The 25,400-nt window shown below is 39.5% G+C and overlaps 1 pseudogene; it reads right to left on the bottom strand.

Annotated features, from left to right (window-relative positions):
- Positions 1–15,971: 15,971 nt before the first annotated feature.
- LOC145490981 (ATP-binding cassette sub-family C member 4-like) lies at positions 15,972–20,702 on the bottom strand (annotated as a pseudogene).
- Between the last annotated feature and the right edge of the window lie 4,698 nt (positions 20,703–25,400).

The following is a 25,400-nucleotide window of genomic DNA, read 5'->3' as shown; positions in this document are numbered from 1 at the left end:
AAACCTATTCATAGCTTAACTTTGCAGGGTGAACTTTTACAAATCGTTAGCGAGCCAGCAACAAAAGCATCAGTTTATTTCCTAAACCTTTAATAGGGCGTGGCAGGGTATGATATGATATGTGCAACCGTCGAGGTAACACGTGCGTTAATACGTTCTACAAAGTAGTTGTTTGTTGACGGTGAGTAAAGCAGCGGAATAGCGAGTGTCGTTCATCAGGAGACCACTTCTCCTCGATTTATAGACTTTATTAAGCCCCTTTTCCAAAACATTCATTTTGGGTCCTGTAGACTGCAAGCAGTCCCTTTCCTTTCCTAGCGTGGGACGCATGTGTTCATAGGTAGTAGCCGGTAATATCGGCCTAGATAAAACGAGATGCATTGTCGCATTCTCGTGTCTAGAGCCTTGGTGTTAAATTTATAGGATCTAAGTTGCTCATAGCCTGTAGCAGGGTCTAATGCGCTGCGGCACACACGGCAAAGCCGTGAGAGACGAGCTGGCGAGGGGCCTGACACGAGCCGGATGGCTTTGCTGGTTAGTCCAGTCTCTGAACTATACAGTCGACTCCCGATAATTTGAACCTTCAACGGATAGTTTAGGGTATGAGCCGCTTTATTTTTACCGTGTAAATTAATTTAAATTAAAACTTTTTGGCACATGTGGATTCTGCCAAATGTGGAACACTCTTATTTCGAATTTTCATCCAGCTAAAGTTTGGAATGCGGACTAACTACTGGTGCTGTTTGATTTCTTTTTAGTGGTACTTTTCGAGGGAAAAGTTTCGTATCATCTGATCGATTGCCGGACCTCAAAACCTATTCTCGGAAGCCTAAACATTTGTCCACCGAGTGACGTATTTCCAGGTGTAGTCAATCGATAAACCGATAATCGATATTAATCGATAACAATATATATTAATCGAGGAGTTAAATTGATTGCCAATAGGAATCGAAAACGATTGATTCCTCGAGTAGTACCGATTTTTATCGATTTTTATCGGAAATTATTTTTGTCCTTTTACAATTTGCACTGATAAAATGTTTGGCAAATGTTTTGTTTGTAATTGTTTTGTTGAGTAATTTTATCAATCATCAACAAAATCACAAGAACAGAAACAACTAACAGAAACATTGTGGGCTTTACATCTTTCTTTGCTTGTTTGCGACACCGGATAAAGCTCAGGCTATAGTAACAGTGTAAAACCCTTCACTGTCTCATGGTAGCATCGGAATTTAGGTGAAGCAAAATAAACAACAGAGTCAGTGTTCAAGTGATTTCAGCCATTTGCATCTTGGAAACAAACGTGAGAATAGATCTCGGAGTAGGCCAGAAAGAAAATATAATCTGTAGTAGCATAGCAGTGATCACTTCGCCGCCATAAATATTCACCAGGAACAGTACAGAAGAAGTTGTTTTCTGTGTTTCTCGTTCTCATAAAACAAGGGTTCGACTTGTGAAGTGTGCTTCTAGCTAGTATGAAGTATGCTTCTAGCCCCTCTCCCTCCCCTTTGAACGCCGGCTACACGGGCTATTTCCTTGAACCAAGTTCAACCAAGTGTGTTTACGAAATTGAGGTAGACTCTGATTTACGCGAAATCATGATTGTCGATAAAGATATTCAGGATGCAGTCAATAGCGCGGCGATGAACCGATATGCCAAGATCCTGCTTTAGACCCCAGAAGACCTGGAGAAGAAATCACTCCACCTGGACTTTGAATCCTTAGTTTTTAAAAGTCGTCATGTCATGTTAAGATGAACGCCAGTCTCGTGTAGTTCCAGGTATTATTTTACACAATAGCAAGGCCATCTTTGACAAGTCCGGGTGGTTATTGTCGATTTTTTTCAATCAATAAAAATCGATATTCCTGAAGACAGGGATTATGAATTTTTACCGATAGTTGCCAATCGATAGATATCGATAAAGATTTTTTTCTGTGAGTTCGATTCTTATCGATTGCGGCCATCAATCGATAGCAATCGGCGATTTATATAGATTGAATCAATTTATTTGCGATATCGATTTTTCTCGATTGACTTCGGCTGGTTTATTTCGGCTAACGATGTCAACAAAGAAATGCACTGGAGCTCGTCTGAACTGACCAAATACAACAGTGATGACCACCAATGCATCCTGCCGTATTAGGTGAAGTCACGTTAAACCATATCTACCAACTATGCTAACCATTTCAGTTTGCTATTGAAGAGAGTCTCACTGAACTGCTGAGTGGAAAAAAATTAGACTTGAAAACTGTGCAGAAGGCTTTCACTAGTGCATCATTCTATATCGTCTGTGACTTGCGACTGTGTAAAATTCATATCTCCCGCAAAATGTATGTTAGGATGCAAAATTCTATATTCCTAGCGGGCTGCGAAGGAGTCTCAAGCTTGAAATTCTGTCTGTGATACACAATTCCTTACTGTTAAGTAAATTCGCTGCTAAAAAGATAAGACATACTATAAAGATAAGACGAATATACCAGGCTGTAGCTGCATAGCAATGGAGTTTGCTTCAGTTGCATTTACACGCGACTTTGATTAGCAGATATGCATATTACATGTTTAATCATGCACACTAGACCATTAAGTTTGCGTTCCCTTGTGGCCTTGTCACCAAAAGATTCGAAAGGAGAACTATGAAGAAGTCGTGGATACATTGCGTACAAAATGGAATGGTCTACTTTGATCAGCTGCTATAAGGTTTTGAAGATAATGGACAAGTTCACGCAAAAAAGTCAAAATAACTCTGCTCTTGGAAAACAACATTTCTAGTTTTGTTTATTATAATTTAAACGTTTATCCACCCCCGAAAACTGAATTCTTGAAATATTTTTTTGACACCTTGGCGGTCTTTACGAATTTCCCGGAGCACCTATTGTGGCCCATCAGGGACTTTTTGCGTTACCCTACCGTAGATAATTTTGTTGCCATAGTTTTCTGACTGCGTTTCGTGCTGCTGAATTGTAACGCACGTGTATACAGCCATTGTTCTCCTCATTAAACCGGCCTTTTGTTTAGCGACATTGCCGTTGCCGTGGTGATTTTCTTAAGCTTCCTATAGGTACGTTGGAAAATCTATATTGGTCGTTGACATATCGATTTGTTTACATCTAATGAGTGACAAATTGGCATGTTGTGAACAAATCGATATTGGTCGTTGTCACATCGACTGGTTTGTTTACATCTTAGTAAGTGAAAAATTTGCATATTGTGACGCGTATCCACGACTAAAAATGCCAAAAATACAAATCCTTCGTGATAATGTGCACAGAGCCGGAGACCTGAAGAACGCCTTGCTACAAGAAATATTTTAGTTTATACGATGGCAACACTTAATTAGCTGAAACTTTCCACACCTCGGGATATTGGCAATCCCTTTAGCGCATTTATTGGAAGGCTTCGCGCGGAAAGTTAACAGCAAAGGAAAGGTTAACCTGCGATCATACTCTCCCTCCCTTCTCCCTTTTCCCTTCTTCTTTCCAAAAAAAAAATCACCTGATCGCAGGTTAAGGAAAGGTGATAACTTGGACTTATTAGTTTACCGAACTTTCCTTAAGATATGTTAGTCGATTAGCCAGCGGGTCAACGGAATAAGTGCGCGAGAGAAACCCTTTCTGTACCAACTTTTTCTGATCCAAACGGGCGCGATTTTTATTTTGAGGGCCTGAAATTCCCAAGACGTAAGATAAGGGAAGCTATGCATGTGAAAAATAAATCAATCCCAAAGAAGCGTTCTTTCTATTACTTCCTTAGTAAAAACTTTAGTCTGTCAAAGGCCATGTTACCCAACCACAAATATCTCATAGTTGTCAACCGGAACAATAGGGTTAAAAATGGCAATATACTGAAGAACGTAGATGACTAGGTCAAACGACTACTAACTTGTCCTTCGTTGTTTTGTAACTGATTTCCCATTGGCTAAATATGAGTGCAGCTGTCCTGTAGCACGAGTGTAGAAAAGTGTAACATGAGTGAAAAGTCGTTTACGAGGGAAGATTACAATGAAGATTTCCGAAGTTAATTGGGAGTAGCTCAAAAACTGCCGACGGCCATTTGAGGTCAGTTTCAAAGCAGGTCGAAAATAAATGAAAGATTTCCGAACACTTTGTAAGATCACCCCAACTCTTCCACAGTTCACTCGAAGTTGCCAGCATGATCGGAATGTTTGTTAATACCTTCGAAACTTGAAGAAAATAAATGAAAGACCAAGGGTGCTGCCTGTTGCCTAAGTAATCAATGAATAGCGAAAGACGACATAGTTTTCTTCTTCAAACATGTAATCACATATGTTTTTTCTCGTGCAAATTTGAATAAATAAGCACTTGTTAATTTTCCACATTATCCTTTGAAATTGCACTCGAAATTGTGTGATTGCGTATGCAAAATAAAATAATAAGACTCCTCTGATATTGATTATAACGCTCGCCGATGGAATTCAAGACTGAAAGTAGCGTGAATGTCGATTAAAACTAAGATGGTTACGTTTTCTTAAAGAATGCCACCGAAACTTACACGAAGGCAATTTTGTTTTCTTGATTTCTCTCTGTTATGGTTCAGTGAGGATGCCGTGGGCGATGGAATGAATATTCCTGAAATCTTTTCGCAGTTTCTTGTGTCAAGTTTTCATTAACACAAGAACATCTTTGATGAAAGACATCAATTTTCCAAGGACTTAAACAATTCAACGACTGACCATTAATATATTAAAACATCAGATGTGAACAAAACGCCCTTCACAGTACATGTCTGATTTACATTACGCTTGACACCAATCAAGCATAGCGCCGTTCTCTGTAAGAATTCCATTCTACCAGACTTGATTCCAAGCTTGTTACGAATTTAGTTCTGTAGAGTTTTCAAAACGTTGACAGTTTGAGAGACGTTGAGTACTTTGTCTTTTTATAATATTGCCCTTAATGGAGTACCACAGTCTAGCTGATAGGACTTCAAGGTCGATGTTGTCAGCAGCAAATAAGGGAATCGTTTACGCAATATCGCACTCGCTATTGTAATTCCCCTCTAAGTATGAAGATTATTTTTTTTCTGATAGTGGTAGGCAATGAAAACCTCTCGTGTTAACTTTGGATTAGATATCAGGGCACGAATGATGCACTTGGATGCTAATAATTCCTTTCGCTCTCCCCTTCTTTGCTCTATCTTCTCCCTGTGCCCCGAGGAAATAGGAAAGCTTGAGATAGTCTAGATCTAAGTTGTACACTGGTTGGCTAGTTGGGTTCAGAGTTTTACGGCAAATTAAAAAAGCCTCGAGCTCTGATGCATTTCGTGAAAGGACCGTCCACGGGGCAGCAAAGAAAAGCGGCTTCTAGCACGGAATCCTCGTCAGAGCTCAAGATTCCCTGCCGGACACAATGGCTTTTCTGGCACATTGTAGCACTCATTCTACCAATATGGAAATTTCATTTCGTAACGAAGAAGTGCTTTCCTTCATATCTTATTTCACGGAGATAGCAATACATTTAGTTACCTTAGTAGACGGCCTTTCAGACCTCATCTACAGTTTCGATCAAGGTCATCCGCAAAGCTTGCATGGCCAACACAGTTTCAAGAGGTCTTCAAGGAATTTAAGATCATGAACATAAACAATGTTTATGGTTTATTGACCAAGCGTGAGGGCAAGATTGCTTGATATAAGCCAAGAACATTTGCGTGTTTATGAACCGAGACGCAGTCACGTACCCATATAACACGCAAAATAATAATAATAATGATAATAATAATAATAATAATAATAATAATAATAATAATTATAATTATAATAATAATAAGTTGAATTTTTTTTTCTTCATCCCGGCAAAAAATTGGTCGGCCTATATTAAAGAAAACTGCTACATATGTATCCCTGTTAACTTCCTTTCTCAATCTTTTCCGGCACAGTCCGGTTGAGTTCAATCTCGTTCCCAGAGTCTTCGTTGCCCTTGGCCAGCGTGGGAAAACGAGAGCTCTGGGATCAACCATTTTAAAATAACCGAATTCTGCCCGTCCGGTTTCACTGCGCAGTCTGCATGTATGGCGCACACCTGAAATGGCTGCTCCCAGAGCTGTTATTTTCCGACCGCTGGTCAAGGGAAACGAAGACTCTGGGAACGAGATTGGGTTGAGTTTTATACATCTTGGCGGATTTATGCGTTCACTAATTTGTTTGGCGAGCGCGGGTTGCCGTGGTTTTGTAAGGAGAAATTATCTTACGGATTCCCTCAAACGCTCTCGTTAGCGGAATTTGGCATGCAGGGAGTTTGAATTTCCTTTGTACCAACTCAGTTTGCATTGATGAAGGTGTGAAGGTATGGTCATGGAAAGACGCGTCTTCCTAGTCTCCGAAGTTAATTTCGTTTTATTGCTTCTTTTGGCTCTGAATATTGAAATTTCTACCTACAAGTCGGACCTAAAGGTGAATTCAATCGAAAGTAATCGGTGTTTCATCAAAACTCCTATCAAATGGAGTCGAAATTCGCCGACATCAACCACGAAGAAATGCAAATGGCTTAAGAGTCGCCCACTCTACTATCACAACTCTAGCGCATCATTCAACGTTACTGCCTCAGCGATACTAATTTGTGGGGAAGTTCATCCGCATCCTGGGCCCGTGTTGGATACGTCCTCGAGCAACCTAAAACCAAAAAGCGGATTTACTGCCAAATGCCCAAAGTGCTCAAAGCCAGTTCAGCGAAACCATAAACATCTTCAGTGCGATAAGTGTTATGATTTAATTCATGTTCGCTGTGTAAACAGCAACGCCAGTTTCCATAAAACCGTCAAAGTTAATCAGCCTGGCATTTGGACATGTAGTACTTGTACATTATCTGAGCTTCCCTTCTTTAAAGTAAAAGATCTAGTCGCTTTGGACACGACAGATGATGCTGCGAGTGATTTGCATTGGAATTCCGACCGCCACTTCGATGCTCTCATTGCGAGACAAAAACAACTTTCCTTTATGCACATCATCACGCAGTGTATGACATCAGCATTCGACGAGCTACTCCGCGTCATTCAAAGATATGGTTTTGACGTGGTCATGCTTAGCGAAACATGGCTCAAAGACAACCCACAACTACTTAGCCATGTAACTATTCCTGGCTATGCTAAAGAGTTTAGGAACAGAGATAAAATCAAAGGTGGAGGCGTTGGTGCATACATTAAAGAATGTGTGAAGTATAAAAGGCGTAAGGATATTGAATCAAGATACCCTGAATTAGAACACTTGTGGCTTGAAATTCAAGGACGCAATAAACATAGTCATTTATTAATGGGAACCATATACAGATCCACAAGAATACTAGATACCCAACAGTGGATGTCCCAAATGGAGAGCATGTTGGCGGATCTGTCAACTTCGTGGGACGGTTTATTGCTTGTTACTGGGGATTTAAATATTGACGTGCTGAAGCCAAATGCGCCGTTGACAAAACAGTACACAGATTTATTGAACACGTTTAACCTACCACAGCACGTGCAAGAGCCAACAAGAGTCACACCTCACAGTGAGACCTTGATTGATCATATAATCTCAAATGATCCTAAGCGTGTTACACATGTTGATGTTCTTCCATGCTCAAATGTGAGCGACCATGATGCACCTTACGCGTGCCTCAACATTCGTGCTGAGCGCTTTGTTCCAAGGTTTAAAATGATTCGAAAAGAGCGTGGGTTTAAGGAAGAAGAGTTCGTTCGCGACTTTACATCCCTTCCATTTAGTGTCATTCAGGCAACAGATGATCCTGAAGAAAAGCTAGAGATGTTTACTACACTCACCTCTGACTGTATTGAGCGACACGCTCCACTGACACGCACAAAGGTCACACGGCCACCAGCTCCCTGGTTACATGATGAGGAAATTGTAGGTCTTCAAAATCAGAGAAATGTACTAAGACACAAGGCACACTCGTTAAAAACACCCGATGCCTGGCAAGCTTTTCGCGGCGTCCGTAATCGTCTGAAAACAACGATCAAAGAGGCGAAACGATCGTTCATCAATACGGCATTATCATCAACGAAACCGAAAGAGGTCTGGCATATTATACACCGTATTTTGAACCCATGTCCACAGCCTTTAAGTCTGGATGTCAATGAGCTTAACAAGCATTTTGCAGAAGTTGCCCAACGCACCACCGGAAATGCAGACGTTGACGCAAAAGAAGACCTTGCAGCCATGCCCGATAGGGGAAAGATCATTTACCTTGCGCCACGTTAAATATGAAGAGGTCCTCAAGGAAATCAAATCAATTCGTTCCGATACATCGACAGGACCTGACCAAATACCAGCTAAGCTCCTAAAGCCTGTAGTCGACCTGATTGCAGGACCTTTGACAGACGTGATAAATTCCTGTATTGTTACATCAACATTTCCCGACGCTTGGAAAGTTGCGAGGATAACCCCAATCCCTAAGACCAGTGGCCCTACTTTCAGTGTATCAGACATGAGACCGATATCAATACTTCCGGTCCTTTCAAAAGTTTTTGAAAGACTCGTACACCACCAAGTCATCGATTACATTGATTCTCACTTCCTGTTAAAAGAGAATATCTCAGGCTTCAGGAAAGGACACTCAATGACTACTGTTCTATTAGGGATCAGAGATGACATTATTCGCGCCATGAAGCGAGGAGAAGTTACCCTCATGGTACTAGCCGATTTCTCTAAGGCGTTTGATACCATCAAGTACAAGACTGTTCTTGAAAAGCTTAGCCTGTTAGGCTTTTCCAAGGAATATCTTAAATGGACGATCCAATATCTTACAGGAAGGAAACACTTTGTGCAAGTCGACGACAAAACGTCAGAGCTTTGTATGGTGAGTTTCGGCGTACCTCAAGGTTCTATCATGGGGCCACTCATTTTCAATCTTTACGTCGCTGACCTTCAGTCATATGTACGCGGAGTTAAATGTCATCAATATGCTGATGATACCACATTGTACACACACACTGCAAACCAGCAGATCTTCAATCAACTCTAACTGAACTTTCTGCAAGTATAGGCAAATTGGAAGCGTGGTCACGTGAAGCAAACTTAGTCATTAATCCTTCCAAGACTAAACTGATGTTATTATCTACTCCGCAGTTATCAAAGGTCCATCATTTAAACACTGAAAAGTTCGACATCACAATCAACAGCATCCCCTTGGAACGAGTGACCACCACTAAATTATTGGGGTCTCACATCCATGAGCATCTGAACTGGGAAGGAAATGTCAGACAAGTAGCAGCGTCCTGCTATGCTACTCTAACAACCCTAAGGAAGTTAAAGAACATCCTGCCTTTCCATATCAAAAAGAATTTGGCACAGGCACTGGTTCTAAGCAAGCTATATTATAATGACATAGTATACCACTCACTCCCGGATTATTTAATGAAACGTCTCCAGAGAGTACAAAAGGCTACAGCTAGTTTTGTGCTTAGTAGATTTGTGTCATCCGAAGACATCCTTATGAAACTTAAATGGCTTCCCGTAAAGGAACAACGCGAATGGAACCTGCTTAAGGCAACTCACAAAGCCTTTCACAACCCATATTGGCCAAGTTATCTGAAACTTAATGTATTTCAACACGAAAGATGCTTAAGATCTAGTAACAGCATTCAGTTAGAGAGATCTTTAATTAATAATACTCTACAGGACCAGACTGCAAGTTTATTTAACACGTTGCCCAGCAACGTGAGGTGCTGCCGAGGCTATATTAAATTTTGTAAAGACACCAAAAACATTATCTTTAAGAGAGCTTTAGAACATCTGGCATAATTTTAATTATTTATTTATTCATTTATTTATTTTAGCATATCTTAAAACACAATTTTATCTCGTTTACATATAGATATAAATTTTTAGATATCTTTTAACCTTTTTACAATTGTAAATTTAGTTAGCATCGGGCAGGCGAAGAGCCACCCTGTGGATATACTGCCCGAAATGCCATTATTATTATTATTATTATTATTATTATTATTATTATTATTGAGGGTGGTGTAATTGAACATGCTGGTTGAAAAAAACGCGGCATGAAAACTGGAAAACTGTGGATATAAAGGCTTTCATTTTTCATCCTGTACAGTTTGTGACTTCCAACACAATATTAATTTCAATCTGTTTAGTTAACCATGTTTGCATCTCCCACCAGGATAGCCCTTAATTTTGCTCATTTACATTACAATAAAATCTACCATGTATGTGAGGCAATTTCGGCCTATTTTGTAATTTTAGCCCGAAATTGCCTCGCATCCACGTTGGATTACATTGTAATGCAAATGAGAAAATTAACCGCGAAAAGGGCTATTCCCTCGAGGTACCTATTGTTAAAGACGTTCGCGCCCAAAATGTTCCCAGGCACAGATTTTTTAAAAAAAAAACTTGCGATGTAGTGAGGTAAGGACCAACCTTTGTCAAAATAGGTGGGGAAAAAAAAAGGGGGGGTTCGTTGTGCTCGTTTTCAAAACAAGGCGCATTCAAGACCATGCGTTTTTAGACCCTTTTGTTGTTTCTGAAGACGATCTTAGTTTACAACTATCACTGAGCAATGAAAGAAGCTACATTATAACACCCAACCACCTGAAATGAACGATATCATATGTCGTAGTATGGAAAAAGGAATGTTTCTCTCCTTGACCTGGAAGAAGGCTAACATGGGTTTCCCGTTTCTTGCTAGCCGTCCTTCCCCCAGTCCAGCTCGTTTCATTAGGCAATGGGTAATTTGGAAAACAATCCTTCTTAAGGTTAACTGTAGTTACATCTATACTGTATACAGAACCAATCTCTCCCAGATTTGGTCTGCTTGATCGCCTGTTGCGCTCACCATCATGACACTTTTTAAAAAATATGTTTAATGAGAGTGAAATTGGACTTGAGCTTGCACACGTGCACCCTGCCTGCTACTATAAGTTCCAGAATCAGTCTATTTATGATCGCTGCTCACCAACCTAATAAGAAAAGAGCCTTTCTTGTACGACAGTAACCATTCACGTCTAGTTTCACCGGGAGAGTGTCACCACTGACCGTTAAGAAGGTAAATCAGTATAAGGGCTGTGGCTACCGTTTCGTTTCCGGTTTATTTATATCCGGTTTAAGTCTCATCGCGTCACGTGACATTTTTCCCTACGGAATCAGACGTGTTTTCATTATTGTTTTTGCGGGTTCGCAGTTTGAAGTTTGGTAGTTATTAGTCCGACAGTTCCTTAACGTGTCCCTTCGCACGTTGGCAAGATTAGTTCCAGTTTTTGTATTTTTTTGTACGTTGGCAACGACTGTGCCTCTGGTTGCACCTTGTGGGTCTGGTGAAATTAAATCAGCTGACGACTACTACCTGCAAGGGCTTTAATATTCAGTCAACTTTTTTAGGAACAGTGGAACATGCAGTTTAACTATATGAAACGAAACACATTTTATGAACCGAGCAACGTCATGAAGCTGGTTGTACATTACTGTGGACTTTGGGGCATAAGAGCATGGCGTGTAAGAACCGACCACTCAAATTTTCGTGGAAAATTAATTGCCTTCATTTTCTTTACACAAGTCAAACAACAATTGCCATGAACGGAAAATGGGCTTTATTTTGGCAGATTTGGTTTCCGGCTTTATTTATTGAGAAATTTTTTTGTAGGCACCTCGAAAACCACACAAAATGGAGAGTTGAAACTCCAAATTTTGGGGATTACGGTATGGTTACTTAAAATTCGCGCATTTAATGAAACGTCCTAATTCTTTCAGAATTACTGCACAGTGTTTTCCTCTTTTCACACAACTAAAAACTATTTGCTTATCACAAACACAAACAAAGTTATGACGTTTTTTTTCTTATCCTCTAAAAACGTCTTTGTCAATGTTGCACGCTGACATAGCCTTTAAACAAAGAGATTTTGTTCAAAAGCGAGACCTCTACATGAATGATGACTGTTATCATCTTATTGTACTAAGTCTAAGCTACAAATATCTGTATTAAAAGTTGTGGGCACTCTTAATTTTGGAGATCAAAAAACTCGAGCAAATAGCTGAAAATTCAACATTTTTTGTAGAAATGACGAATCTCGTCCTTTTTCAGAAACGCGTTTTAAGTTTTCTCAGGGAATTTTTTGACATTTAGATTTATTGGTTATTAACGTTTGGAGAAGTCGATGATACTTATATTACACCAAAAATATAAATATCGGAAAATCTTTTAAGCCTAGCCTGCGAACAGCTGGCTCCCCGGGAGCCAGCTGTTCGCCGGCGGCGAGCCCGAACGTCCCCCGTCTCGACCCGATCGCTTCGCTCTCCGAATTTGTCTGTTTTGAGCTCGCTTTGCTCGGCGAAATTTTTCCTTCATCGCCGGGAACCTGTTCCAGGCTATTCAAACCTAGCCTTGCTTTTGACCTCTAGCACTGATCACTGATCGTCACCATTCCGTCACGCATCACACATTCTTGGTCGAAGCAGACGTTGACTGAAAAATCTCGTATTCCCATGGAAATGAGCTGCCTACAAAGGTTTTTTTTTTTGATAACTTTATTTTACAACTTTTCTTTTCATTTTCTTTGTTTTTGTAAGTTTGCTATAATCTGAGTTGAGTAGAAGGACATAAACTGGCAATTTTGTATCAATGAATTTCTGGCAAAACTCAGTATAAAGCTTAACTGCAAAACTACGATTGTCACAAAGCCGGTAAATCCGCGATCTACATCAGAAGCGCGATCGGGCATCCCTAACTCAGTAGACGCACGTCCGTGCCCCATAGTATGACGTGTGCAAATCTCCTCATTAAGATGGTTTTATTCTGCTCAAATTTTAGGAAAGAAACTGCAACTGCAGCCGCAACCCTCTGCAACTTTGATGGATTTCAAATTTTTGTGGAACTACTGTTTGTATCTATCAGCCCCAACTGAATATATATAGATTATTACATACAGTCGAACTTCCCGTAAGCGACCACCAAACTTTTAGCTCTAAAAGTAGTCGCAGTCGCTTACGAGAGGCGGTCGCTTACAATAGGTTCAAAATATAGAGAATTGACTTAGAAACTTTTGGTATTTTGGAAAACTGGTCGACGAGGAGAGGTGGTCGTTTACGAGAGGTGGTCGCAACCGGAGGTTCAACTGTATTAAGAGCCTGGTATAGTTTTTAGTCACGAATTTTTAATACTATATCGCGATCGAGCGAGTCTTCGAGCGAGTGAGCACACATTTTTTGATTGATGATTCATCAAGTTAAAATAAAAGGAAATCAAAATGGTGAGAGTGCTCTGGATATCTGATTTTCAAATTAACCATAGAATTTGACCATCTCATCTCTCCGTTCACTTTTTAGGTCGGGTATTGGATGAAAAAAAAGTCAAGCAAAAGAGACAGTGTTTCATCAGATTTGCAAACGTCTCGAATTCGTAAAAAAATACTCGGAGATCGCTGTTTATATGGCGGCGTATCAAAAGCTGATAAGACACTGTCTTTCGTGTTTGATATACTACATAAATCAAGGCGTAACATCGGTAAACGCCGGTGATCTTGTAACCCAGAGTTATAAACTACTCGTTAACCAATCAGAGCGTCTATAATCAAGCTGTTGGTACAACGAAAAAAATTGTCATCGTGCCTACCTTCATAACTTTTGAAACGGAGAGATAAGACGGTAAAATTCTATGGTTAATCTGAAAATCAGATATCCAGAGCACTCTCACTATTTTGATTTCCTTTTATTTTTCCTTATTGCTTATCATTATTGTTGTTGTTGTTGTTGTTATTATTATTATTATCATTATTATTATTATTAACTTAACTGTATCATGGATAAATATTTTCTGTAATAATGTTACCAGCTGTGTTCTGAATAACGGTAATGCTTCAACTTTTTTCTCCCTACAGCGGGGAGTCAGACAAGGTTGTCCGTTCTCTGGCGTCCTCTTCGTTCTCGGCATAGAACTCCTCTCTAGATCCATAAAAAGTGATCCTACTATTAAAGGTATCCAAGTCAACAAGTATGAGCTTAAACTAAGTCAATATGCCGACGACACAACAGTATTTGTTCGTGACCTCGACTCCGTTACGAGTCTATTAAGGGTGTTAAATGATTTCAAAGAGGCATTCTGGTCTAGAAATAAACACCACTAAAACCGAAGCAATGCGGTTAAGCGAATGGAAAGACAGAACAGATGAACCTTTTGGTTTTAAATGGCCAAAAGAACCTATCAACGCCCTCGGTGTCTTCTTTTCTTACAACCAAGAAAGTACTAACAGACTGAACTTCGGTGAAAAAATACTTAACCTAGAGAAAACGCTAAGCACTTGGCAACAGAGAAATCTAGCTCTTTATGGAAAGATTAACATAGTCAAAACACTTGGGATATCTAAATTAATTTACTCAGCTTTCGTGCTCCCTGTTCCAGATCACTACATCCAAGAAATAAATAAGATAATTTCCAAATTTATTTGTGCAGGGAAGCCCCTTAAAATTAAAAGAAACACCATAATTGGAGAAAAGCTTAAGAAAAACGGCGGATTGAAAATGTGTGATTTTAAGATCATGGAAAAAGCGCTTAAAATAACTTGGGTCAACAGAATTCAAGACGAGTCACAAGCCTCCTGGAAAATAATTCCTAACCAGCTCTTACACAAACATGGTGGTCTAGCCTTCCTAACAAAATGCAACTTTGCAACAAGTATATTTGACCTAGATGATGCGCTTCCCACATTTTATAAAAAAAATGTTAAATTATTGTTGCGAGTTCAAAATCTTAACGGGCATCGATTCCAAAACAAATCCTGAAACAAAATACTGTGGTATAACAGGAAAATTCCTGTGGGAAAGAAACCTGTTTTTTATCAAAATTGTTATGACGCCGGTATTACCAAGATAAGCGACATATTAAACCAAACTCAGGATTTTTTGAAGTGGCACGAACTTGCAATAAAATTCAATTTGAAGGTTCCTTTCACCATATACTATGGCCTGGTTAACGCAATCCCAAAAAATTGGAAAGCTTGTCTTAAAAACCCTATTCCGAACGTGACACACGATACCACAGTCAACACCCTAAGAACCAGTTCTATTTATTTCTGTCCTTTAAACACCATCTTCGTTCCTCCCACTGCTGAAACCAAAATTCTACGCCACGGATTTACAGAAAATACCATCCAGAAGGTTTATCTTATGCCATTTGCTGTCACAAATGAAGTAAAAATGATAATGTTTCAGCATAAAGTGATTCATAACGTGCTTCCAACCCGTGTTACACTTCATCGAGACGGCATTTCAGAAAGCACCATATGCAACTTATGCAACGCGGAAGAACAAACGTTGCATCAGCTGCTAATAAACTGCACACAAACAGTCGATTTCTGGATTCTGTTTCAAGACTGGTGGTATCAAACTGAAACAATAACGTTATCCATAAGCCATATACTCTAATGCTGGCAATATAGGACAAAGCATTGGCAAGTCCTAAATTACTGTCTACTGATAGCCAAATGTTGTGTTTTCTGCTCAAGCCTTCGCGGAGATATTTTAGATTTTCAAAACTTTCTATCGTTCATTCCCAGAAAACTTGAAATTCTTAAAGAGATTGCGACTGCAAAAAAAGCACTTCCAAAATGTTATCGCACGTTGGCCTTTTTACTTTAATTTTATATGCTGCCGATGTTTATGGTTAATTAATATTTAATTTATTATTTATTATTTAACCGTAAGTTTGTACATATAAGGAAAAAAAAACTACATGTTTATATTAGGTGTCACTGTAATATAATAACAATTAGGAAAAGAAAAAGGATGCAAATAGTGTAAGAATAGTATTGTAATTGACAGTGGTGTAAGTAACCAGTATTGTAAGTACCGTAAGTAAGTTATGTAATTAGCCGTATGTGACAGTGTATTGTTATAAGGGTAACTATGTAGTATTGTAAGTAATGTATTTTATTGTACTGTTAAAAAAAATAAAATGTCAAAAATAAAAAGTAGCTAGTTATTACTTAACACTTGGTGCTCTAAAAAACATATGCTAGCGAGCTGCAATTGATCTTGGTGGCACAAGATTTTTAAGCCAATCATTTGTACGTAGTAATGCAAAATCAAAGCAGAAGCGTTTCATGTTGAAAACTCTAGTGGAAAGCGCCCTAAAGACTGTTAAGACTAAACCAAATCATCTGTAAAACTGATCCACGAAATCCGTTTGTCTCCGTCTGGTTCGAATCGTGTCCAGTCCATTCAGGGTCTCGGAAAAGTGAGAGAAGACTGGACTGCGGCATATTGACTCTAACCTTTTGAGATCTCTTGACGTCTTCAGGTAATACTTTGAGATATACAAGACTAGCACAATCAACGGAGTAACAAGAAATAGAAGCCAAGGATTTGTAACAGTTGGTACAATCATTGACGCAAACACCACCAACACTCGCTGGATAGATACTAGCAAAGTCTTGGGCAACAGCTCGTCAAGGCAGCCTACATCTTTAGAAAATCGATTGAGTATTCTTCCCACGGGATTTGAATCAAGGAATAGAACCGGTGCTTGTAAAATTGCCAAAACCATTTTGTCATGAAGGCGTTCTGAAGATCTTAAGGAAACGAGAAAGAATCCATAAGCTCGAATGACGGCAAAGATGAGGGACGCACTGACGAGACAGCCATAGATAATGAGGTTTGTGTTGTCTTTCTGATCTTCTGGAAGTTTCTTTGTTAATAATGACAAGCAGACATTGGGAGCAATTATCATCGCTGAGAAAAGAAAGAGGTGAAATAAATATAAGATCAAAACCCCTTGACAAGAAGCAAATCATCCATTTATCAGCTACTGAAGAAATACAAAACAAAGTTGGGTACATGAATGTTGGGTTTGAAGAACTAGTTAAAATATAAAGTCTTACCTTGCGCTATGAAGCAAAAACAAATTACTGCACAAATTGTTGACCAATGAACTCCGCTTCTAAAGTAGTTCCAATAAAGCTGCCATGAAACCACTCCGATGGAACGATCTTCTTGTGATATTTCCAGACCCCTAGCTTCATTGGGTAGTGGATAAACCGAACCATTGTTTCACAGCCATCAACACCTTTGTTTTTCTGTTCAATCTCCCAGGCAAAGCTCCTAGTAAAATTGCTATCTTTCCCAATTGTCTGATAGAGCGGGTCAACAGTTGTGTTTAGGATACCTTTTTCTCGTAGTTCAGTGAAACTTCCCTTTTCCAAAACGCGGCCTTTGTACATCACAATCACCTGATCAGCTTCTTTCATGTGCTGTTCTTGATGTGATGCCAACACTTGGGTTTTATCGCCCAGTAGGTCGTTGATACATGTTTCAAAGATATGTTGGCCAACTTTAAAGTCCACAACACTCAGAGGATCGTCTAACAAGTAAAGGTCTGCATCAGCGTAAACTGCGCGTGCTAAACTAACTCTGGCCTTCTGACCTCCACTTAGAATTTCACCGCGTTCTCCAACAACTGTTTGGTCATAGTTAGGAAACCACTGGACGTCTTCCGTGAGGGCGCATGCTTCAATTACTCTGCTGTACTTCGGTTCATCGTATGGTTGAACAAACAGAATGTTTTCTCTTATTGTTCCAGAGAAGATCCAAGCTGCTTGGAGAACATAAACAAAAGAACCTTGGAAGGTTATTGTCCCGCTAACTTCAGAGATCTCTCCAGCGATGGCTGAGAGAAGAGTAGATTTTCCGCTGCCCACTGGTCCAGTTATGACTGTTAGACTTTGTTACTCTGTGGAAAATTCAATACCCTGCAGAATAAATTCATCTCGTCGCTGGATTTGTCTGTGCGTCGTATTCGACACACATAAAATACTGGGCTTGTCTTGCAGATTCTGTACAAGGTCAGCACTGAATACTTTTTCCATTTTCGCCTTCTGATCTGACAGAGTATTCGTTAATTTGCTTGAACTGCTCTCTGTATTACTGGTGTCCCCTTTGGACTGACTACGTGAGATGGAGGGAAGGTTTTCTAAAAGGAGAAAATCTTCTATTCTTCCTAGCGATGCATATGCTTCATATGTTTCTAGGAAAGCAGAAGAAATGAAACAGCATGTTTGATCTCTTGCCAAATGCATAAAACCTAGCAGCATAAAGACATTAACAGGTGTGATGGGTTGACCAGTAAGCACAAGAGTAACGACAGACAACAGGGTCGCCACTGATACTGAATTGTCCCACAAGGCAAGAACCCCTGACAGAACTGGCACTTTTCTTACGGATGGTGTTAATTTCACCTCTGAAAACAAAACGCAAAAGAACTATGAGGATATATCACTCAACAATGCTACAAGTGGCAAGTGGTATAAAGTAGTACAATAGAGTCTCTTACAGCCGAGATTTACATGAGCAAATTGTAACGAAGCAGTTGCCGATAAATAAGGGTAAACAGTACCAGTACAATTGTTTTAGTGGACACTGAGAACAATAGCAGTCAGAAACCTACAATTTGAATAGTGTTTGCCAAAAACCAACAACGCTAATCCTTTTTAGTAAAATTCTACCTGAACACTAATGCAAATGCTGCAATCTGATTGGCTGAGCCATTGCACACTATCAGCCATTAGAGTAGAGTGGCTGGAGGTCGTCTTCGAAATGGCGGCGTTTTTTCGTTGTTCCAAAGTTTTGAAAGAATATTTTGATGCAAATGGATAATTAAAATTCCTGAAACGACTAAACGAGTGACATTCACGGTTTCGAGACGTTAAAAAACTTGGCATTACTGAAAACATGATGCGCTCGTGCACACAACTGCAAGTTCAAATGACAATTCATTCCAAGCGATCTTTCTAAGGCACGAAGTTTATTAATACAACGAGAAATAGCTGGAAACAGTTATCTGAAATAAATTTCAGTTAGAATTCTACTAAAACAATTAGATTATTCGCTCTCGATTCCTATGAGGTGATAGTTGATGAGGCCAAAGTTAGAATTTTACTAAAAAGGATCAGTGTTGTTGGCCGAAATCTCGAGCTCATAATCTAATTGTTAAATAGGAGAACTGGCGTGATCGTGTTCTATAAGCAAAACGTGATCGACAAGGTAACTGATTAAACTCGCAAGTTGGCAATAGAAGACGATCAGTTGTGACTGAAATTTATTTTACAACTGCAGTGAATCCAATTGCACTCGATCTGAGTCAACGTTAAGCACCACATTTGTTTTACCTACCTTCGTGTGTGCTCAATTTTTTTTCGGTATTCATCCTCCCACGTACGCGTTTTGATGGCACGAATTCCAGAAACCATCTGGTTCATTATGGAGATGCGCTGGTCGGACGCCACTGCTGTACGTAAGCGAAGTGCAGCGCTTATATAAGAGAATCCAGTGAAATATGGCACAAGAAAACACAGGTATGATGCTGCCATAAGAGATTGCCAGCCAATCGAAAACACAAGTAATACTGCTAGCACTACCAGAAAAAAGCACGAAAATATCGAAAAAGACATCCACATAACAGTGTGTTCCTCCAATCGCTGAACATCGTTTGATATAAGGTCGATCACGTGGCCAGTTGTAACTTTTAACAATGCATCCTTGCTGAGATGTAGCGTCTGTGAAACAAGTAATGCTAAATGTTAGGGTTTTTCACAAAACGAGGATTAAAGTAGCACAGTCGCTGTCTTATGTTAATACTACTTTATCTTACGCTGCTTCAACTTTGCGAACAATCGATGTAAAGGAATTTTCCTCTTAATGCTATAGGTATATACATATTTGCCACCCCAGAGGGTAAGGTCTTTTGGCTGTTTTGTTCAGATAATAGGTCACTGATTTTTCCGTTTTGGTTTGAAGATGCGTATGATTTTGAGGGAAACCAGAGAGGCGTGGTTAAGTAATTTACTAAATATAAGATAAAAAGAGCAAACTAAGTAACCAAGAATGTAATTGGAGCAATACGCAAACGACCAGTTCTAGTCAATAAGCAAAATAGTCTAGATAGGGTCAGGATTCCTAGAACAGGGCATACCCCTTGGGACCTAAAAATGAGAGTATTGATTGTTTTACTGCCAAACGCCATTAGAGAATATTAAAATCAAGAAAGCAGAGTATATATACTAACAAAGTTCCTTCAGATGAAATTCCACGGCCTATGGAAAAGCATCAAGGTAAATAACTATTTCTCGTGGAAACAGGATCTATCCCTCTGTGTGGCTACTCCTACCTACGATCACTAGGATTGCTTTTTCCTGCGCTGTTAAGCTATTCTAGACTATTCGTGCTTACCTTATGGTAGACTAGACCTTTTAAGGCACAACTCATTCTGATACCCAACACCTTACATCTATAGTCATGATGGTGCATACTAAAAGCTCCGATGAAGGAATTTATACACAAAGCCAGTGTACAACCATAAAGAAGATTATCTTTCTGTGGCTCAGCTGACATCAGTACGGAAATAAGAGATCCCAATAGCAATGGTTGAAGAAGGCGAGAAATCGAATAGCAAGCATTCGTGAATACAATAATCAGGATATCTTTAACCGAGATTAACTTTATGACGTTTTTCCAAACTTTAGGCCCTTTTCGATTACTTTTGCACTTTGTTTTTTCTTTGTTCCAGTTTGCTTGAAGCTGATCGGTCAGAAATGAGGCAGAGTTCTCTTTTGAAAGCGGTGAAAAATCGTTCTCATCTAATGGTCTTTCATTGCCTATCTTGACGATACGATTCATCCATTGAAAGAAAAGAAGAGACATAAAGCTGACTGCTTCTTTCTCTTCATTCGTGGAGATCTTTTTGTATCCATTCTTTGCCATAACAGTTAATCTGAAAACTGACGAAGATCAACATCTATAGATCAAAATTCATGGTCACAATGTTTGCTAGCTCATAGTGTTCAAATTAACGCAAATTCAGACGTCAGAGAACCTTGTCGAGTATAGCGCGCAAGGCCTCAAAGGTTCAGTGGCATCCGACAAACAAACATTTTAGACTCCACCAGAGAAAAAACACTTTAAACAAGTAAAAGAAAAAACAATTAGTCTTCCTTAAGCTATTGCTATTTTCTGGAGGTTATTTGCTGTTCGGCAGTCCCAGCAGAAACCTACCTCTGGTTTTATCTTCCAGCGTGGTTTTTCAAGCTTAAATAGCCAGAGAGTAGCAAAATCTAAACCTTCAATAGCGGCTTGGCATCAGGGCCATATCTAGATATTTATTTGTGGGGGAGAAGGAATGGGGGTCCGTGAAATACCACAGTGGTGACCTATACATTTTATCCAGTGGAAGTCATATTATTAGAACCTCTTTAAACCATATCTACAAACAAAACATCCTCGCAACAGTGTCCTTTTCAACCCAACTGAAACCATTCTCATCAATAATTTCACTAGCTTTAGCTACAGCAACCCTGTACGGCTCCGGAAATAATTCCGGACTGCAAATAGGCCATATTTGTATTCCGGTATTGCACTCCGGTGTTTTAAGATGCAAAGTCCAAAATGTACCTGCTAGTTGTTTATGTTCTTGTTATTTTGTTGACGATTGTATAAGATACGCAGGCTATGAAAACATGACTCAATAAAACCACTAATGACAAATTTGTCAAACATTTTATCAGTGTAACTTGTGAACGGACAAAAATAATTTCCGATGACAATCGACAATAATCGATACCAATCGATGATCGATCGTTATCGATTACTGTCGGCCATCGATAACTCACAACTGTCTTCTTCGATTTTCATCGATCGCTATCGACAATCGATAGCAATCTTCGCGGTGGTTTAGAGGAGGTAATATTATTCGAACTAATGTTTCCCGGTTTGATAAATAAAACAGCTGCGAGCATAATCAGTATTATGAGTTACAGCCTTTTCCAGGCGTTTACTTTTCGCGCTGCGCCCCAACTAAATGAACGCCTGGAAGAGGCTATATGAGTTGTCACTCTCATCCCAATGACAAATGGGTCAAGCCTAAAGTAAAGAAAACCGTTACACATCCTACTCCTCTGTAACAGACCAGGTTAAACTGAACCCGGTGGGTTATTTTGCCCTCCCTGGTGGACTTTTGACCTCCTTGGTCTATTTTATTTGTTCCTGGTGTAGAATTTAGTTTCCCTGCAAGAAAAAAGTCACGAGTTTGGAATTGCTGTCTTGTTCTTTCAATTAAATGGAACACAAGTAGACAATTGTCGTCTTGGAACGCTAGAAGTGACGTTTCAGAGCAACAAGATTTCAAAAGTTTATGTGGGGAGCATGCTTCCAGACCAGAACCCCTACCGGCTCGTGCCTCTTTAAATTTATCCGGATCGTTGCTGCTCTAAACGTCGGACAGTCAATGCATGTGATCATGAAGATTGTGATAACGGACAAAGGCTTTATTGGAGAATGCTGCTTAGTTCAATGGCTTTGACCGGTGATAAATTTGCTTTAGTTGACTTGTGAAGAATCACCGCAAATGGGCCATCTCCAAATTGACAGGGATTTCGTCTTTTATTAAATCTATTCATACCCTTTATTGTACATATCTTACTTTTTATTGTCTACATTCAGCTTTAATAATTTTCTAATGATTTTTTATTTTTTATTGTTTTATTAACATTTTTTACACGGCCCCATAAGCTATATTAGCTTTAAAACCCACCGTGTTTAAATAAAAGATGTTGTTGTTGTTGTTGTTGTGATTTACCCGTTTAACAATTCATTTAAACGGGGACAAGGACTAATCCCAAGAGAATTCAGGATCTTTTAAATACGCCCTTTAATCTCTAGTAAAGATTAGATCATTGTGTAAACTCGACGCGAATTAATTGCGGAGTACACGAACATTGCAGGACCCCAAGAGCGGACCAGAACTCTTGAATTTTTTCATAATATAAAGTGCAAACATTGATTTTTTCCATTTCATGCGTCGACGGCTGGCCTTCAATTTCTTCACTTCGACCGGCCCAAGCTTGAAACAACTTGCTTTCAAAGTTTAGGACAATACGCTTGCATTTATAAACATATCTGGTTAGATTTTATATGTTATTGGCATTTTTGTCTGCCCTGATAGAGATTTTGTTGAAACGTCATGAACAACCATCGTTTTATACATAGTTAGTAAATAGCTTTATACATATAATGATATCCGTCACTACGGTTACTCAAATTTTTAACAGTCTGTTCCTATGCGTTCATTCTGATTGGACTTGTTTGTTTCACGAGTGTGGTATGACGCGGTTGCAGTAAATTGCATTTGTAAGGTAAAATTCTCTTCGGACCTTTTATGACAACTCTGAAAAACCCTCGCCCTAAACCCCAAACGTTTACTGTTAGATATAAATTTAAGCTGGAATGTCAAGCAAACTACTCACTGTTAAATTGAATGGACAATCCTAATACTTATACAAAATAATTATGAGGGGACACCTCCTGAGCGTAATTATTTGGCGTGCAGTGAGTTTCACTTTTCTTACCAGCTTATGATGTGCTGTTGAAGACAGTCTAACTGCTTGCTGGAAAAAACTTAGCTTGGAGACTGTACCTAAGGCTTTCACGTATCATTTTGTATGGTTGTTGACCATCGACTTAAATTTGAAGCATCGCTTATCTCCCACCTAAATTCCATTTTTAATTGAGATTCGAAATTCTCTATTGATGGTTTGCAACTAATCTCTAGAGAGTGAAATGACAAAAGTCTGGCGGCCATGTTTGATGATAAAAACAAAAGAAGCTTGGTAGATGTACAAATCTTTTGTTAAAGTATGTCACCATGTTGGCGGCGATTATCAGTTACGTGAAAACTAAGGATTGCTCGACTGCGAAGGAAACTAGTGAATTCGCTGGTAACTTTTAAGGCAAATCACTAGGGTATTTAATACATTGCTGAAGGAAATTTAGTTTACGCTCGCGGCTTTAATTTACATACATACCTATTACACTTAATCAGGTGCCCTGGACCATAAAGTTTGCGTTCCCCTGTGGCCTTGTCACCGAAAGAAAAATGCATCAATAAAGATCTATCGTGGCAGAGTACACATTAGACTTGCCACAAGTCGACCTTTTCTTAATCCTTGACTTATTTATCTCCCTTGAGCGAAGCGCGAGTGTAATCTTCCAGCGAAGAAATCGTGAGGGCGAGCGCGAGCGACGTAAGTCGCGAGAGGTCGACTTGTTTCGTTTGTAGGGATGTGAATCAAAGCGTAAATTTTTGGTGCGAAAAACAGAAAATGGCGCGAAAGCACAAAATGATTTCCATCAAAACGTTAATGAGTACTGTTCCTTTCAGTGTAACTCAAATGAAGTTTTTTGTGTACAGTGCAGTATGTAGTCAGCAATATTGACAAACGGCAAAAGCTTTTCCATTGAGTAACGCTCCCTGAAAACAAAAAACCGTGTTTAAACCGATCGGGAATTATTTGTTTTAGTCTAGATTAACCAGCGATCGACCAGAGAGCTGCCTGACAAATGGTATAAACTCATGTACATCTAGCTTGTACCGACAAGAATCGAAATAAACTAAAGAAGATGGAATTAGTCGGGGAGAACTTTAATTCTGTTAAGCTCTCTCGATTAAATAACGTTGAGAATCGAAGTCGCAACGAACGGCAGAAAATAAAAGGCCTTAAAGCGCTCTTCCTAAAAGTCCTTCATCGATCGACGAAATCATCGACGACTGTTTTCAACACGGTAAAATGGCCAAGGAAATTTGCTGCGATGCCCTTTCTTTATTGAGAAGAAACTTGGTCTTTCATTAAATCAACATAAAGTAAAACAATTACACAAATTGCAGGAACGGCTCTGTTCTTTTTGGAAAGGTCCAAACTTAATTCTCTCAAACGATCCGGATCACGCAGGAGCTCAGATCGCGTCCGTAAGTAAACAAACACGTATTGGTCGGGTAAATAACCTTCCACTGCTTTACCCTCAAAGACTTAAAATTAAGTTTGATAGACCATATTCAATTGCTTCCATAAAATTCATATCCTTTAGTATATCCGAGAACAAAAGCAAGATGAAAAAGATTTTTATAGTAGTTGAACTCAACATGCATTTGCTCTGCGAGTTGTGTCGTTGATCGCGCGCGACGTCATGACGTATAGTCAATACTTGTTTGTTCACTGGCTAATGTATATTTACGTCACCGGTGGAAAATTGGTGCTCTGCAAGTGGGAAAAGTCCTTTCCAACGGCGAAACCAACAGGCCAAGGAAGAATTATTGGAAAGGACTTTTAGAAAATCCTTTACAATAAACCGGGTTACCCTAGCACTTACTCTTCGCGTGTTTACAAGTCAGCTAGGGTTACCTCGAGCCGAGTAGGCGGGTTACCCTATCTGCGTGCTAGGGTTACCCTGGCAGGCGGGTTAACTTTCTCCCTGCTTGTTAACACTCCAGCTAGGATTAAGCCGCCTACCCGGGTTACCTTTCTAATTGTTTCCACTGAGACCCTTTGAGTGTAGCCGCCTGTCAAGTTGTCCCGGGTTGTAAGGTTACCCTACCTGCGAAATTTTGCTTGTAAACCCGGGCTATCTTTT

Source organism: Orbicella franksi, chromosome 6, assembly GCF_964199315.1.
Source record: "Orbicella franksi chromosome 6, jaOrbFran1.1, whole genome shotgun sequence".
Taxonomy (NCBI): Eukaryota; Metazoa; Cnidaria; class Anthozoa; order Scleractinia; family Merulinidae; genus Orbicella; species Orbicella franksi.
This window is presented reverse-complemented; position numbering and strand designations above follow the sequence as displayed.